This window comes from Acinonyx jubatus, chromosome B4 (genome assembly GCF_027475565.1).
Source record: "Acinonyx jubatus isolate Ajub_Pintada_27869175 chromosome B4, VMU_Ajub_asm_v1.0, whole genome shotgun sequence".
Classification (NCBI taxonomy): domain Eukaryota; kingdom Metazoa; phylum Chordata; class Mammalia; order Carnivora; family Felidae; genus Acinonyx; species Acinonyx jubatus.
The window spans coordinates 131265281-131284123 of record NC_069387.1 but is presented as its reverse complement, the minus strand read 5'-3'; the positions used below and the strand labels follow the sequence as shown (position 1 = coordinate 131284123).

General features: G+C 40.8%; 1 protein-coding gene across 8 annotated transcripts in view; it reads left to right on the top strand.

The window, feature by feature from the left end:
- MRTFA (myocardin related transcription factor A) overlaps window positions 1-18843 on the top strand; it is a 210282-nt gene that overhangs the window by 132916 nt on the left and 58523 nt on the right. The window contains exon 1 of one of the 8 annotated variants that reach the window (XM_053226841.1): window positions 13017-16421. The exons of 6 other annotated variants lie outside the window; for them this stretch is intronic. The gene's annotated coding sequence lies outside the window, so the exon portion shown is untranslated. One more of the 8 variants, XM_027070654.2, reaches the window with a different exon arrangement.

The following is an 18843-nucleotide window of genomic DNA, read 5'->3' as shown; positions in this document are numbered from 1 at the left end:
CCCCCCCGAGCCAGTTCCTGGTGCACAGCAGGCACGTAACAGTTGTTATTTCAGAACTAAGTGAGTGAAGGCACTTTGAGAAGGAGAGCACTGTACAGATGTTCATAATATTCTCATTACTGGTATCTCCTTGTGAGGATTAGACCCTTTTAACTCTAAAGTTCTATTGTCTATAAAGCAGTTCTGGGGGGAGGAGTTCTGATTTTTTCATTCTTTTATCTATCTGCAGGTGGCCAAAGGTCCAAGAGCCCTGCTAACCCCTCAGATGAGCTTGCTTTCTCTATGATCAGGCTTATACTCTTTCCCCAAGAGGTTAAGTGTTCTTTCCTTTAGTTTTCCCCACCTGTTACCTAATACACATTTGAATCCTGAATAATGACTTGTTTCATGTATGACTCCCATTTCCTTACCCCACAACCACTGATTCCATCACTGCTTCAGCTGCTCTAGTTATCAAAGATCATACAGTGATTGGAGACATACCCATTATTAATATTCCAGAGATTCTCTGGAGAGCCTAGAGGTTTATCTGCCAACCTGACTGGACTGCTGGTGCTGCAGTTGCCTTGTCTCCCACCCCAGTTCTGTGCCAGTTCTGTGCTCTTACCGGGGGCCTTTGCAGAGCAAACAGTATGTAGTTTAACTTATACTTATTTTTTTTAGGACTTGGCCGCTCTCTCTTGATTTACTGCACTGGGAAGAATAAGTTCTGATTTTTTTTTCTTGTTCCTCCCTCTGAGGGAGCCTGCGTCATTGAGAAATGTTTAACCTCATGGCCTTGACTGGGGCTGGAAACTTGCCTAAGGGAACTTGAAGCTGGCAGTGTTTTTACTCAGATTCCCCCTTATGGGGAGGGGGATTTCAGCAGGGCCTGCCAAAGGAGGAAGATGTTGGGAAATTTTTTAGTAGCAAAGCTGTTGTTATTAGGTTATTGAAAGTATTTGAAGAGTTTTCTGGAGATAAGCTCAGGCATTTTGAAATCCCTCTGGGAGAAAGCTGTAGCTTCTACCAGGTATAAACAAAAATTCAGGCTGAGAAACTTAGCTTTTCAGTTGTGGATACATTGTTACAAGAACTTTTCGACCACTTGGATGAGAAAGAGAAGCAAACCAGAAAGAATTTTAGGAGTTTAGAAACACTTAAGAAAAATAGCTGTAGGCCGAGGCAAATCTCTATGGACTATGGGAAGAATTTGGCTTTTTATCAATTCTGGATCATCCTAAAAGTAGATCATCACAGGGGTTTTCTTTGGCAACTCTCTCTTTCAAAGTCTTATTGATGTTGCCACCGTATTCTGTTTACAAAAGCATTTTGTTGAGACAAACAAGGTATTTGCCTAGTAAGAGTTAGAATAGTTGATCTTTTGTGTCCAAACAATGATCTCCCTATTAGGAGAAGGTGTGAACCAGCAGATGTTTAGAATATGACTACCTCTGCTTATTTTTATCTTTGTGTCACAGATGAGGAAAAGTTATACAGCCATTTGCCAGTATGGAATGATGAGCTGAGCAGGCTCAGGGCCCTGACAGGAGAAGAATTGTGTAGTGAGACCATTTGCAGTGGCTCTGCGACTTCCTGGAAAATTGGAAACCACTACACAGTGCTAACAGGAACTATACAGGCGTTCCTGGCCACTCTGAACAATAGCTGGACTCAGCCAGCAGATTGTCTTTCTCTGCAGTGGCTCTGCCGTTAGCATGGATGACTGAGGCTTCATAATACGCGTGGCTAATGTGAGACTTCTCCTTTAATCAGCAAGCATTTATTAATTATTGACTATATACTTAACACTCCGATAGGTACTCTGGGGAGTTCCCAAGAAGTAGAAGGAGAGATTCTGAAACTCAGGAAATTTATATTCTTGTTGGAGGTACAGGGGTTACAGAGGATTATAAGATCCTAAAAGAGATAAATGAGGTCAGGAAAACTTCACAGTGGAGGTAAGTTGAGAGCTGAGCCTTAGAGAAAAAGTGCCATTTGGGAAGGCAAGAGGAGTCAGAGGAGGGGAGGGTGAGTCAGATAGTATTCAGATAGGAAGAACATTCTAAGGCAGGATCTGGAAACTAGACTAGATGTGGTATGTGAAGAAGGGTAAAGTTTTCACCTGATTATAATAGGAGATGCAGGGTAGTTGCAAGAGAAGATTGGGTTGAATAGGTAATGAACTGGATTATTGAGAACTCTGAATGTTAAATTGGAGAGTTTTTCCTTTACCAGATAGTGGGGAGTCATTTTAAGCTCCCGAGGAATTATTTATCAACCTATTTCTTACGATAATTATTTCTTAAATTGGATTTTTATTGCAATGATTGTAGATTTATAGGCAGTTTTAAGAAATAATCCAGAGTAATCCTTTATACACAGCATTTTAAGTGCAGAGTTTGTGAAAGTCACTTCCAAGGTCTCAACAATGTATAAGATAACCTACTTTTCACAAGCATATGGAAAAATGATACCTGTATGCACCCTTTTTAATAGATATATAAAAAAATATGAAGCATAAAACATGTGCCATAAGGGCATTGTTTCTCTACCAATGAATGAATTTTGGAGGGGGATTAGGAAAGGCTACATGGTCCTACTGCCTTGTGAAATTATTCACTCAGCCCCTCATGCGTCCCAGGGCCTGGGCCATGTGCTGGGGGTGTAGTGGTACACAAGATAGACATGGTCTGTGCCCTTGTGCAACCTGAAACTTAGTGGTGAAAGCAGATAAGTAACTATAATAAAATCGAATGGAGGTTATAATGGGAAATTCAGAATGCCAGGGGAGAACAGGGCAGGGTGATCCAAACAATGCCAACGAACATCACAGAAAGGCCTCGCCTCGCGAAGGAAGGAGTGTTTAAGCTGTGAGCCGAAGGCTGTTTCAGTAGAGTGTGATGTGGAGGCCTGGAGGTGTGAAGTGAGGTAGTGCACTCACGGAACTGAGGGGCTCTGGTTGCAGTTGGTATAGAGAACATAGTGTAATGGACGTGAGCGAAGACTCCAGAGCTTGGCCACTTGAGCCTGTGTCCTGGCCTTACCACTTACTAGTTGTCCTTGGACAGTTACCTCTCTATGCCTCAGTTTATGCATCTGAAAACAGACATAACAGTAATTCCTACTTCAGTTTAGGAGTAAATGATTTAGGACATATAATGCCCTTAGATTAGTGCCTGGCACGCAGCAAATGCTCAGTACACATTAGCTGTTACTGCTGCTTCCGTGACTGAAGCAATTTGAGAAGATGAATGGTAAGAACATAACTTTGAGATTCAGGGGAGCCTTAAGAGCCATGTTAGGAGTTTGGACTTTATCGTAAGAGCAACGGGAGGTCATCAAAGGGTTTGGAGTAGAGGCGTGACCTTAGATTTACCATTGAGGAAGATGATTGTGGTTTTAGTGTAGAAGATTGAAGAAGGCTAAGAAAGGTGGTGGGGAGACCAGATAAGAGGCAGTTGCAGAAGTCCAGATGAGAGGTGGCAGTCGTGAGGAAATGGTTAGTTTGGAAGGACATATGTTCATCCAGTCATTGAACAACTAGTTACTGAATGCACTGGGCACCGGGTGGACCTCTCAGCTTCGGTTTGTGAGGGAAGCCAGTGAAAACAAGCACATGTGTAACGTATTATTAGGAATGATAAGTGCTGTTAGGAAAAATAAAGCAGGAGGGGCACCTGGCTGGTTCAGTTGGTGGAGTGTGCGATTTTTGATCTCAGGGTTGTAGGTTTGAGCCCCATGTTGGGTGTAGAGACTACTTAAAAATAAAATCTTTTTTTTTTTTTTTTTTAAAGAAAAAGTAAAAGAAAGCAGGGAAGAGAGATGGATGATGAGAGTCTGTAGGTAATTTAGAAAGGAGGGTCAGGGAAGACCTTTCCGAGAAAGAGACATTTGAGCAGAGACCTGAAGGAAGTGGAAGGAGTGAGCCATGCTCTTGTTTTTGTATGTGTGTGTGGGGTGTGGGGGAAGACTTGTGCAGACACAGCTGTGATCACGCTTAGCATATTCAAGGACTAGTAAGGACGGTGGGGGAATGAGTATGAGTGAGGAACATAAGTCCCACAGGACAGAGATCCTATTTGCCTAGAATTGCTTTGAGCAGTACCTGGCATGTAGTGGATGCTAAGTGAATACTTAGATATTAAGTAGATGGTCAGATAGATAGACGGAATTCAGAATGAATGAACAAATAAATAATTCATTCTTCCAAACAAGCCTGGAATCTTGGAGGAGGAAAGAAAGTTATGGGTAAGCTTCCTAACTATTGTCTGTCTTATTTTTTCTTTTTAAATTTTTTTTTTTAACGTTTATTTGTTTTTGAGACAGAGAGAGACAGAGCATGAACGGGGGAGGGGCAGAGAGAGAGGGAGACACAGACTCGGAAGCAGGCTCCAGGCTCTGAGCCATCAGCCCAGAGCCCAACACGGGGCTCGAACTCACGGACTGAGAGATCGTGACCTGAGTTGAAGTCGGACGCCTAACCGACTGAGCCACCCAGGCGCCCCTGTCTGTCTTTCTTATGAAAGGATAAGAGAATAGCCTCTGGAGAAGAGAATAGACTCTGGAGCTACACTGTTAGGTTCAAACTCTGGCTATGCCATCTGCCAGATCTGTGACCTTAGGCAAGTTACTTATCTTCTCGATGCCTCAGTTTCTTCATCTGAAAAATGGAAACAACAGTAGTGCCCACCTCATGGGATCTCTGGAGGGTTTGTCAGCCTGAGTGCTATCGACATTTGGGGTCATGTTGTGGGGGGCTCTCCTGTGTGTTGTAGGGTATTTAGCAAAATACCTGCCTGCTGCCTACTAGATACCAGTAGCCACCTTCCCGTTGTGACGCAGAAATGTCTCCAGATATTGCCATATGTTTCCTTGGGGCAAAATTGCCCTGGGTGAAGAACCACTAGGTTTTGTCAGGATTAAGGGAGTTGAAATGTGTAAAGCACATAGAACAGTACCTGGCACGGGTACTATTGTTAAGATTAGCATAGTGGCTTCTAGGGAAAAGTGTTTCTCCTAGCAGAAGCTGAGGACAATTTAGTCTCCCATTTGATTAAGTAAATAATAGAAACTTAAAAATAAAGCATAGTTCCTGATGGAGTATGAAAAAATGCTTTTGTTTATTCCCAGTAAAATTTATTTCTGCACACTGCCACTTTCTGTGGATGGAATGCCTTCTGATGTATCTCAACCAGAAGTTTCTTTAAAGTGGAGAAACACTAGTAATAGTTTTTTGTACAGTAACTGGGATTTGGGGACTCATTTCTGTAATGTAAGAGTGATTTCTAAGATTAGAGTATGCTTCTCTGGGTGCAGGTAGGTTTCAACAGGTGCTAGTGGAGACCAACATCTATCCTAGTCAGAACTCACCAACCATAGTAAGCATGATCACTATTCTTGTATTTGGCCATTAAGGAATTGAAATAATAGTGTACTCAACAGTGTTTCATGGTTATATTTTATAAAGTAAATTTTTGTTGTGTATCATCTGTGCTCGCTGGGAGCTAGTGCAGTGGGTTAGGTGTTTGCTAATAGTGCTTCCTGGTATGGGTCTTAAGTCTGCTTACACTGTAAAGGTGGTGCTGAATGGGGGAGGGTCATTAATTTTAGAGACATGGTATAGAAAAAGATCAGCTGACAAATGTAGCAATCAAAATGAGATCATTGGATAAATTCTTTAAAGTCATAATTCATCACTGTCCACTTAGGGGATTATTATTATTTTAAAAATTTACGTAAATCTTCATACCTAAATCTACATGTAAACATAATTTTACATAAATGCATAAATCTGAAAATGTATATTGTTTTTTCTTTTTACTTTTTTTTTTTAATGTTTATTTGTTTTTGAGAGAGAGAGTGCAAGCAGGGGAGAAGCAAAGCGAGAGGGAGACAGAATCCGAAGCAGGCTCCAGGCTCTGAGCTGTTAGCACAGAGCCAGACGCAGGGCTTGAACCCATGGGCTGGGTGATCATGACCAGAGCCGAAGTCAGACGCTTAACCAGCTGTTGCCACCCAGGCGTCCCTTTTTCTTTCTTTCTTTCTCTCTTTCTTTCTTTCTTCCTTCCTCTCTTCCTTCGTCCCTCCCTCCCTTCCTTTCTTTCTAAGTTTATTTATTGAGAGAGAGAATGCATGTGTGTGCACGTGTGGGGGAGGGGCAGAGAGAATCCCAAGCAGTGACTCTATCTCATAAACCGTGAGATCATGACCTGAGCTGAAATCAAGAGTCAGACACATAACCGACTGAGCCACCGAGGTGCCCCATCCTTATTTTTTAAGAACAGACTTTTTTGCTTAGTATTCCCTCCCCTTCTTTTTCATCATTACCCTCACACTGGGGAGTCTTTACCCCCAAACCATGTAAACAACCCAGTGTATAACCTTCCATATTTTTCTCTGCATAGACATATTCCTATACAGATCCTTGTGCACATGCAGTGTTTTTTTTTTTCTTTTTTGCTATTGACTTGCCTTTAAATGAAATCACATGCTTTGTTTTTTTTTTTTTTACCTTTTGTAATTCTCACTCAACAATACTTAATAGAATCCCACATCATCTAATTCTTTTTAATGACCATATATTAGTTATGGATTTCATATTCACTTTACTTCTTTCCTTTTTTGCCATTAGGAAAAATGCTGCAATAAACATTCTTTTTATATATGTTTTAAGAATGTAGTTCTGTGGTGCATATTCTTAGGCATGGAACTGATTAGTTAGGGAGAATATGTATTTTCAAGTTCAATAGATGGCATAGCCAAATTGCTTTTTAAAGGACTGTGACACTTCACATTTCCACCAGCCATGTTTGAGACCACCATTTCCCCCATCTCTCTGCTAGATATAAGTATTATAAATTCTTTGGTCTAATGGTGGGAAGTGGTAGCTCACTGTCAACTTTAAACTAAATCAGAACTTTAGTTAGTATTCTTAACAAGTTTGCTGAATAAGCCATATGAAAGCCTAGCCTCTCTGGACACTGTAGCCACATCTTGAAATGCTGGAGAGACATGGATTGTTAGGGATCGGGGACAAATACAGCAGTTTGTTAACAGTGAAAAGCTGGCATTCAGATTTTAAGGCATCTATTAATCTGAAAATGTTGCATAAAACTGAGTTTTGCTGAGAAATATGTCTTTGCAGCTGTGCAAAATCTTTTTCCCGAGATCCTTGGTAAATTACCATGTAGTAGAGATCACTTTTCTGGGGAAGTTTATCACAGTGGTAAAGCAGATCACATTCAAGAAGGGATTTTATTTTAGGTACCAAGTTTAACCAGAGAATTGATGCTGTAATGCGTGCTTTAATGTAACACAATTTATATTATGAATAATTTTTCTTAACCTTATAATTTTAACAGTAATGATAGCTGCCCTGTATTGACTGTCTTCCTTGTAGTAGATACTTTAAACAGTTATCTCATTTAACTCTTAACAGGAGTCCTTCAAGTGAAGTAGAATTTTACTCTTGAGAGAAACTAGAACCTAGTCATAAGTGCTGGAGGAAGGAGTTGCACCTTTGACTTCAGAGCACCTGACTGTTAATACCATTCAATCTCTTGATTAGATATAGTATGAACGAGTTTGGATGAGACTCCTGGATAATTTTTAAGTTTTGTTTAACATAAATATGGACCACCACAGTCTAGCCATCATCAGTACCAGGGACTAATTTGAGTAAGATCTTTTTCCAAATCCCTTTCCCTGGGATCTGACGATGATAGTAAATAATAGTACTAAATGTTCGATAATTGTTTATGCATTCGTTGAAAAATAGTGGACTAGAAGCTGTGGGTATTTGATAATGTTTGTTGAGTATCCATTGGGTAGAGCCCTATTTTATTTTTTGGCAAAATTTTGTGGCAAAATAAAAAAAAAGACATTAATCCTTTTCTTCAAAGAGCTTAGCATTTAGTTGGAGATAGATGTAGTAATGCTACAAAATCAGAGAAACTTATATGCTGAAAGTATAGCAGGTGGAGTGAGTAGAGTTTCTTGAGGTTAATTAGGGAAAGTTTCTTGGAAAAGGTAAGTTTTGAGCCAGGGCTTTAAGATGATGGATGTGAACAGGTGGCAGATCTGTGTTTCTTAAAAGATAGTAGACTCAGAGAGTCAATTCCAAGTTGTAGTGTTTCATAATTTTAAAAAGAGTGGAGTGTCCCTTATTATTATGCATCTTGAGATTCTGAACTGAAGATTCTGTTTGACCACATTCTTTCTAAGCTTTTACTTATTTAAGTGACTGCTTTGCTATGCTTCCCCTTGTCATTTTGATTGCTTAATTTTGTGGGGATGAAGTTTAAATATAAGGTCTGGATTCAGAAAATAATTTTTGGCTCTCTATTGTTTTTTGATTTTTCATAAAAATATAAGAGTTAAAGATAATTTTTATTCTTCCTCACCATTCACCTAGTTTTATTAATCAGGGAAGTTGCTGTTTCCTGATAGTAAGGTGATGTATTGGTATGTTCAGAGCCATGGCCTGAATACAGACCAGATGTAGCATTTGTCTTGAGATTATCTGAGAATTTTAGACCTAAGAAATTTGAGAAATCTAAGTGAATTTTTTTCTTTTCAATTATTGAGAGACAGAGATAGAGCATGAGCATGGGAGGGAGAGGGCAGAGAGAGGGAGAGACAGAATCTGATGCAGGTTCCAGGCTCTGAGCTGTCAGCACAGAGCCTGATGCGGGGCTCAAACCCATGAACCGTGAGATCATGACCTGAGCCAAAGTCGGACACTTAACCGGCTAAGCCACCCAGGCACCCCTAAGTGAATTTTTAAAAATTACGAAGCAAGTGGTAGTCATGTTTTAACTTTTAAAATTAATTTTCGTTTATAAAACAATATATATGTTTTCTTAAAATAATGAACTTTTACGAAGAAGGCTCATTATCCCCAGTCCAACTTTGAGTCCAACTTCACTGTTTACGTTTAAAACTATGAAATTATTTTCATCACAGTTTCGCTGAATCTTTTTTTTTTTTAAGTTTATTTATTTTGAGAGAGCGAGCGTGAACAGGGGAGGGAGAGAGGGAGAGGGAGAGAGACAATCCCTTGCAGGATTCCTTGCTGTCACCACAGAGCCTGACGCAGGGCTCGATCCCATGAACCGTGAGATCATGACCTGAGCCAAAATCAGGAGTTGGCCGCTTAACCAAATGCCATCAAGTGCCCCTACATTTCACTGAATCTTTGTAGTGGGCCTGTGTGGCCTTAGTTTATTCTTTAAAAGTATCCTGGGAAGTGTTGATGCCTTCTTTGTAATACAGTCTTGATAAAAAAAATTTTTTGTTCAGTAGTATCAGTCTCAAGATGTGTGATGAAGGACAGCACTCTTTAAAATTATGAAGCATTTCAAGGTGCCTGGATGGTTCGGTTGGTTAAGCATCCGACTTCAGTTCAGGTCATGATCCCCACAGTTCATGAGTTCAAGACCTGCATGAGGCTCTCTGCTGTCAGCGCAGAGTCTGCCTCAAATCCTCTGTCCCTCTCTCTCTCTCTGCCCCTCCCCTGCTCTCTCCCTCTCTCTCAAAAATAAAAATAAACATTTAAAAAACTAAATAAATAAAATAAGATTATGAAGCCTTCCAAAGGAACTGACTCTCTGAGTATAGTACCTTTTAGGGATCTCAATAAACTCACTATCTATTTTATTTAAAAAAAATTTTTTGATGTTTATTTTTGAGAGAGGGAGAGAGTACGCACAAGCAGGGGAGGAGGGAGACAGAATCCAAAGCAGGATCCAGGCTCCGAGCTGTCAGCACAGAGCCCAACACGGGGCTCGAACCCACGAACTGGGAGATCATGACCTGAGCCGAAGTCGAACGCTTAACCGACAGAGCCACCCAGGCTCCCCAATAAACTCACTATCTTAAAGGGCCGAAAGTTTTTTCAGATTCCCAGATTGCAAACACTGTGTGGTTAAGTGACGCTCCTATTTGTACTATTCTCAGACTGGAGCATCTGTGTATTATGTCAACTAGAAGACTGATGTGTGTGAAGCAAAATGTGTAACCCTGGTGAGTGAGTGACTGCCGGGCAGCCTGGTTTCTAGGGAAAACGTCAGGAGAGGCAGAGAAGTTAGCATGCAGTAAGTACTCCTGCTGCAGGGGAGATGAGTGAGGGATGACGGACCTGTGCTTGAAGAGTTGCAGCAGCTTTCAGCTTTGAAAGGCGTGAAGAATCAAAGACCACAAAGAAATGAGAAAGAACCAACAGGAGTGTAGTTTGACCCAGTTTTGATAGTTTTCCCCCCAAACTGTGCACTTCTAATTTTGTTCATTCTAAGTTCATTATGTCAAGAGCTTGTTTGTCTGGCGACACCTGGATCATTGAAACAGAGAGAATGGTAGTATGTTCTGGGCCTATCACAAGCAGTTATGGCAGAGCACTGATGGACGGATTTCTAGCATAATTAGCTCAGCTCTCCTGCACCTGAAACGAAGAACCTGTCTTTGTGGTTTCTTTAAGCTCTTCTTGCCGGTACATAGTACATCCTGGAGACCTGTAAGAGTGGAGCATAGGCGGGTGCTTAGGTGGTCCAGAAGCTGGGTGCCTGGGTGGTTCTGTCGCTTGAGCATTTGTCTGACTCTTGATTTCAGCTCAGGTTGTGATCTCATGGTTCTGGCTCTGCGCTGACGGTGCAGAGTCTGCTTAGGATTCTCTCTCTGCCTCTCCCTCTCTTTCAAAATAAGTAAGTAAATAAATAAATAAATAAATAAATAAATAAATTACAAAGTTACCCAAAAAAGCTTCACTAGCTGCCACCTTCCATTGTGGCCTAATGACAGGAGGGAGAGTGGAGGGGAGCATCAAGAAGATGTCCTCTGTAGGATTAGGTAGGCAGAAAGATCCTGGGGTTCCCTGATAGCTTGAGAATTCTCTACAGAGACTAATCTTTATAAAGGAGATTGTAAGCCAGTAATAAGACAAAGGGATGTAAAAGTATGGTGTTCTTTACGTATAAGCATTGACTTACATATTAAAAAAACGTATACTTGAATGAAAGGTTGTATTTGAGGGGCGCCTAGGTGGCTCAGTCGGTTAAGCATCTGACTTCGGCTCAGGTCATGATCTCACGGTTTGTGGGTTCCAGCCCTGCGATGGGCTCTGTGCTGACAGCTCAGAGCCTGGAGTCTGCTTCAGATTCTGTGTCTCCTTCTCTCTCTTCACCTCCCCTGTTCGTTCTCTGTCTCTGTCTCTCAAAAATTTTTTTAAAAAACAAGAAAAAAAGAAAACTTGTACTTGAAAATCCTGTCGGTTCTCTGCTTCTTAAATTCTTCTGTTTGGACTGAAGGATCACTGCTTGGTTTCATTGCAAAAGAAACTGTATGGCGGGGGGCAGAGGGGGAGCAGTTTAAATAGAATCATTTTGGCCCTTAAGCTCTAGTGTCATAGAGAAGACATTTTCTTAATGTGTGGTATGTTCTGCTTTTAAAATCTTTAATTGACCACTAGAGCGTTTGAAGTCATTTGTAAGAGATAAACATTTTAAACAGATGGTTGAAAAAAAAAATTAAAAAGATGGTTGAAGCATATTTGAGTATGCGATTATAGGGAAGTAGCAGTTCCCCCCACCCTTGAGAAACATTAATTGCTGTTCGTCTTTTTTCCTGGAAGACATGATTACTAAAAGGTGCAGCCAGTGAGAAAACTCTCCTTCCATCTTGGTTTTTCTGTTTCAGAAAGTCTGCTTGCAGTAAACCACTGGTCTGCAGTGTGTTATGACCCCTCTGCTCCACTTTTGTGCTCAGACTGCTTATCAGTTCTCTGCGTTGTCTTGGTTCGTTAGATGACTCCGTGTCAGAGTCAGAATGAGGAATCCCAGAAGAGATTGTGACTGGCTCCCTATTTTGGGTGATGGTTTTTATTTAATTTACTAGGTCATGTAATATAGGCAGATATTAACAGTTTGACAAATCCTTCAGGAATGTTAGTTCCAAGCGTGACATCTTTATGAGAAAACAGTTGTAATTCACTAAAATGTAAATTTAGTAATGTTAAATAGATCTTTATACCTTACTCCCCCTGTTTTATATCCTGTGAGTGTATTTGTCTATATAGTGGGAGGTCTTGAGCTGTCGTAAGCTGGAAAATTAAAATTAGTAAAAGGAACCATTTCCTGAATGTTTTCTGGATAGCCGACATACTCAGTATTGCTTGTTTCATAAAATTTATCTTAAACCAAATGTATTTGGTTACATTATCCCCATTTTCAGGTAAGGTGAGAGCTCCGTGAGGTTGTGTGACTTATCCAAAGCCAAACTGGTGACCGGTGGTAAGAGCAAAAATTTATACAAAGATCTGTCTGGTTCCAAGTCACAGTTCCCAGCCACTGTGTCCCATTGCCTCTGTGGCTTCTGAGAGGTGGAAGATCCCAATAAGTCTTGGGCAGAAGAAAAAGTGAATCTGATTGTTTTGCTTGCTTTGGTTGTTCCTTTGTTTACTGTCTGTGTCTCCCTTTTTCCCCAGCACCTAGCATATGCATAACACACACAATAACTATTTGCTGACTAAACGATGATGTATGATTAGCCACGTAGTATATGGAAGTGAACTGACATTTTTGTTTGTAAAGTTTTTCTCAGTATATGCTGTATTTATAAGTATAATAAAGTACGCCTTAGACTAACATTTACCGGATTTATTCGTGGCATATATAATTTGAGTAAGAGTAAAACATTTATAGGGGAGCCTGGGTAGCTCAGTGGGTTGAGCATCCTACTCTTGATTTCAGCTCAGGTCATGATCCCAGGGTCGTGTGATCGAGCCCCATGTTGGGCTAAGCCCCCATGTTGGAGCCTACTTGACATTTCTGTCTCTCTCTCTCTCTCTCTCCCTCTCCCTCTCTCTCCCTCTCTCTCCCTCTCTCTCCCTCTCTCTCCCTCTCTCTTCCTCTCTCTCCCCCCCCCCACCCCCTGCCTTCCTCCCCAGCTTGTGCATTGTACATTCTCTCTCTTAAAACAAAAGAGAGAGAGAATAAAACATTTCCAGTCCCATATGATTTCTGGAGATTATCAACAGTCTGATTGCCCATTTCCTTCTTCCTAACCAACCTCCCTACTGCTGGTGTTGGCCCTCTTTCTTTCCATACTGTGTCAAAATGCCCTTTTTCTATTTCCTTTTCTGTCCATCCTCTATTCCCCAAGAAATTGTTATTTTCACACCTTTTGCTTTTGTACATGCCTCTCCCTTTGGTTGCACTTTCTTTCCCCATCTTTAGTTTGACCTTTTTTTTTTTTTTAATATTTTTTATTTACTTTTGAGAGAGAGAGCACGAGCAGAGGAGGGACTGAAAGAGAGGCAGACAGAAGATCTGAAGTGGGCTCTGCGCTGAGAGCAGTGAGCCCATTGCTGGGTTCAGACTCACAAACTGTGAGATGGTGACCTGAGCTGAAGTTGGACGCTCAACCGACTGAGCCATCCAGGGCCCCTATCTTTGAAAAAAAATTTTTTTAATGCTTAAATATTTTTGAGAGGCAGGGGAAGACAGAGGATCTGAATTAGGCCCTGTGCTGACAGCAGGGGGCCTGATGCGGGGCTCAAACCTATGAACCAGAGAGAGACCATGACTTGACCAAAGTCAGACGCTCAACCAACTGAGCCACACAGGCCTCCTGACTTTTTTTTTTTTTTTTTTTAAATCATTCAGGTCTCAGTTCAGATCTTCTCTAACTCCTCCAAATTCAGCTAGGTCTTCTTTTTGAGTTCCCATCAGAGCACTTATTATGCTGACGGATTGTATAATTGGGTACGAGTCTGTGTCTGTTTATGAGCCTGTATTATAAATTCCATGAAGGCAGGGACTTAGGCATTTCATCTGTCTGTATCACAGTGCCTGGCACATGGTAGGCAGGCAGTAAATATGGAAAGAAAAATGAAACAAAATAGAGGGTGTAACTTTCCTAGTCCCACCATAAACCTTAGAGACCCACTCCTTTTTAGAGATGAAGGTGACACCCTGAGGTTATGCAGCTAAGTAATTAACACAGCTGAAAAACAGAACTCCTGAGTCCCAGCCTAGTGTTCTATCACTTTAAGAAAATGTTTTTTTGAGGGAAAAAAAAAAGATTTTTTTGTTTATTATAAAGGCATTTGTTTAATGCAGAATATTTGGAAGGTACAGATACACAGAAGGGAGAAAAAGGAAAAATACAACCAGCCTATTCCCACCACCCAGATAGCAACCATCCTTCCAGCCTCTTCTGTGCACAGTGATATGTGTATGTTTGCACTATATCGTCGAGTGATGGCGACAGCTTGCATTTACTCAATGCTTGCAGGATAGGCACTGTTCTAAGTGCTTTACATGTGTTCGACTCATTTATTATAGCAATGCTACGATGTAAATACTGTTGTCTCCACTTTTCAGATGAGGAAATGGAGGCACAGACGTGATAAGTATCTCAAGGTCACTCAGCTATGAAGTGTTAGAGCCAAGATTTAAACCCTGGCTATCTAGCTTTAGAGCCTATAATTCATTCCGTTCCATTCTGCCTCTATGCGTGGTATTTTGTAATCTGCTTTCTTTTAAAAATTGAGATCAGTTGATAGACAGTCATCATTCTTCTGGGTACAGTTCAGTGAGTTTTGATAAAAAGCAAAACCACCACCATAATCGAGATACATGGAGTATTTCCATCAAGAATTTCCATTGTGCCTCTTTGTAAACCATCTCCTTCCCCATTCTCCCTGCCTGGCAACCACGGATTTTATTTTCTGCCCTCATAGTTTTGTTTTTTCCTGAATTTCATATAAACGCAGTCATTCCATATTGGTGGTATTTGTATTGTGACATTGGCCCAATTATAATCTTCACATGGTCTTGTTGGGGGAAAAGGCGTTGCTTAAATGAACGATTTCTGATATTTTTTTTCATCTTTTTCTTTCCTTTCCGTATTACAAATATTTATTGAACCTCTTACAATGCAGGGGGGTGAATGAGGATGAGCAACTGTGGCCTCAAAGCCCCCTGGTTTGCCCTGTGAGTAGGGGCCGTGGCAGATGATGATGACACAGTTGATTCTTGTACTTTATCAGCTTTCCTACTGGAACACATTGCTCCGCATAGAAGTTTTTGCTTCCGTGCCTCTACAGTTTATGCCTTGCTAAGCTTTCAGGTGCTGAGGAACTTTGTGGGGAGAAGGCTCTGGTGGCACACCGCTGTCAGCCTTGCTGACCACCTTGGGTGAACATCCCAGTGAGTGTCATGATGGCAGCTGTTTCCATGGTTACCTGGGTAGTTTTCTCAATTTAGTCTGTTGGTGTGGCTGCCCTGATTTTCTACCCTGTGACTTGAATGATGCAACTGTGGCATTTAAGTAGTAAAATAAAATGGTAAGGTAAGTTGAGGTTGATAGACAGGGTATGAATCTCAAAATTTTGGTGGGCTGCTACTGTTGTTGCAGTATGCTGTCTCTGACACTAGCTGGCATCTTTAATTTTGTTTTCAAGTTTATTTTAGAGAGAGAGGGAGACACAGAATCTGAAACAGGCTCCAGGCTCTGAGCTGTCAGCACACAGCCTGATGTGGGGCTCGAACTCTATAAACGGTGAGATCAAGACCTGGGCTGAAGTCGGACGCTTAACCGACTGAGCCACCCAGATGCCCCGACACTAGCTAGCATCTGAAGAACCTTTCTTTTCTTTCTAAACAGAAAAGTCAAATATGTTCTGAGCTCTATCTTCTTTTAGAGACTTTATCAGCAAAATACCCGCAAATTGCTAAGCAGTGTCTGTTCACTCATTTATCCATTCATTGAGCACATTCGCCAATTAACCATTATGTTTATGGTATCCTTCTTGATGCTGTGATATGGCTTATTTCAAAGTAAATTCTTCCTGAGTTTTTCCCTTGGTACTGACTGCCTTTCCTCCCAATTTGGTATCTTTCATCTGTAAACATTTTAAAAACAAATGTCAAGTGAAATAAAATAGTGCAGTGTTATAGGTCCTTGTTCCACTTTGGTGCAGACTTTGCACAAGAAGGGAGAGAGGCACAGGAGAGAAGAGGAAACCTGGTCATGTGATACTGCTTGTCTGGCAGAAGCCTTTTGCTTCTGAGCAGAGAAACCAGCTGTTTACTATTTTGGGTGAATGAGGTTGGTTGGTTGCTACGAGCATTTTCTCTAAGGGAACCCTCTTCTCTTCCAGCTCTACACATTGAAATCATCCCAGTCCTGCTTTTTGGCATTTGGGTAGAGGAGGGAGGTGTCTATGTCGTGGCCCAGTGCTGACAGGAAGAAATGTTTTCCAGGAGACTTACTGATTCTGACCTTCTGCTGTCACCGCTTTTAACGCCCCACTCCCTAAGTAAACGGGATCTAGCTGTTCTTACAACCCTTAGCACTGCAGAAATGAAGTACCCACCTTTAACCTAAAGAGCAATGCTAATCAGATTTTCAGCAAATAATAAATGGCCTCTTTAAGGAGTGAGGTAAGGAAGACAGGGTTATTGCAACACTGGCCTTTGGAGCCTCACATCTCCCCCAGTGTGCTGGAGGAGAAGACCAAGATTCATCAACCCACCTGCAGGATTCTGCCACTCTCATGGATTGTCCTGGAGCCGGGAAAGGACAGCTACTCAGCAGTGTGCCTGGCCCCTTATCACAGTTTGCGGGAAGGTTGGCATATTTATCCTGTTGGGGTTTGCATGCTTTTGTTTCCTCCTCAGTTTACTGCAGTCTTCTTATCTCCTCCCTAATTCTCGGTAGCCATCCAAACTTTGACTTTGGGTGGTTTGCTCTCCCACGGTTTTTTATTAAAGTTTGTTGAGCCCTCAACAGGTTGACAACTGAGCATGGTATCGTAGGGTGTGTGTACTTCATGACCTGATGGGACAATGTTCAGGATGTTTTTCTTGATCCTTTCCTTCTACCCATGCACAGTTCATATACCAGACCTAGATTATGGAAGAAGGAAAAAAAAGCTTTTCTTTATAAGGTGAGATTCTTCCCCTTTATATGGGTTAGATGCAGTGTTTTATCAATAAAATATAGTCTGGCCATAGGTACTATACAAATAAATAGGGAGCTAGTGATGATGACTTCTCTCTGTTAAATACTGAAAGTGGATATATAACCTCTGTCACAACACTAAGATATTATAATTTAAAATAAAATAATTTTTGGAAGCCTTTTGACTTATACTGCATGTTAGTTTGGGTTAGTGTGGACAGTTTGGGCTGGCCTTAAGAAATCTTTTTAGACTTACATTAGAATTCCATCCACATGTATGAAAGATAGCACAGTAGGTTAACACCCATAATGGATTTTTCTTTTGTGAACATCCCTTTTTTGTATTCTGAAACTGCTGGAAAAAAAATATTCTTTGGGAATAGAATGGACACATTTGAGTTCTGCAGAAAAGTTCAGTAATTCTTTCAGAACTCTGGGTTATGAAAAAAGGAGAGTAAGGACTCGATTCAAATTCTGTCCGATGTGAATGGAAAAGAATTGTCAACATTTTCCCTCTGCTAGCTTAGAAAGCTTTCTGTTGTCCATTGGCAGAATTTATACACAATCTCTACTATTGATTCATAACTGCTACTCTTCTAAAAACTTAGACATTTCTTTTGAATTCTTGAGATCTCTTTGGGACTTTACTAACATTTGACAGGATGATTTGAGCATGTGGCATCAGCAATGAATGAATCCACTGATGAAGAGACGAGTGATTGTCAGTGCCTGGTTTGCAAAGAGAATGGTTTTAAAAACTGATTGAGAGGCAGTTGGTTGTTCTTTGAAAAGTTTTATAGCCTAGTGTCAGAAGTGTTATAGACTAATGTCAAAGAATCACTATGGAAGATTATTTGAAAGGCAGAGAGAGAGTACGGTTTAGGACTTAAAGTTTTGGGCTGCTACTTTTGGCTTATCGTAACCCAGAAGATTATAGTGTTACAGATTCCCATTGAGAATGTCTTTATTTCAAGTACAGAAGTATATAAGAAATAGAGATGCAGAATTGTCATAAGTATTATCAGAATGGTAAATTTAGACAACTAGCCTAAGCAGTTGACTGTATGTGTTTCTAATTTTATACTGTGCTTAGAACTTTGTACCTAGAATTCTATATGTCGGATCTTGAGAGGACTCATATTATGTTTTCTATCAGTACATATTGTTTTTTAAAAAATGAGTGTCATTTTATGAATTATACAGAAGAAATAGATTGTGCATTAGATAGTGAAAGTGTAAAGGATGTCCAGTATTACTTCTTTTGGGCTTGAAACAGATGTTTGAGGGATAAAGATAGTTCTTCCTTCAAATACTCAAAAATACCCAGTGGAAGACTATTCTCCTCCACTTTTGTTTTATTCTTATCCCTGATGATAATCTTTTCCTTCTTTCATAGTTTTCTTAGCTCTGGCTTCCTTTTTCCTAATTAAAAAAAAAACAACAAAACAGATTCTAAAAGCTGTCACACATTTTTAAACATAATTGTTTAGGATTATAGGAGGGTGTGTGTGTGTGTGTGATACTTTTACTATTGTTTTAGTTGACAGTTGGGAATGCCTCGGAGGATAGGGGCCACACTTTTTTTTTTAATGTTTTTATTTATTTTTGAGAGAGAGCAAGACGGGGGGGGGGGAGGGGCAGAGAGAGAGGGGGAGACACAGAATCCGAAGCTGAGTTGTCAGCACAGAGCCGGATGAAGAACTCAAACTCATGAACCGCGAGATCATGACCTGAGCCAAAGTCAGATTTTTAACCGACTGAGCCACCCATGTGCCCTGGGGCCACACTTTTTTATTTACCCCTTATGGCATTAGGACCTATGGGGTTTCCATTATTTTTTTAAGCTTATTTATTTGTTTCAAGAGGGTTAGGGAGGGACAGAGAGCGAGGGAGAGAGAATCC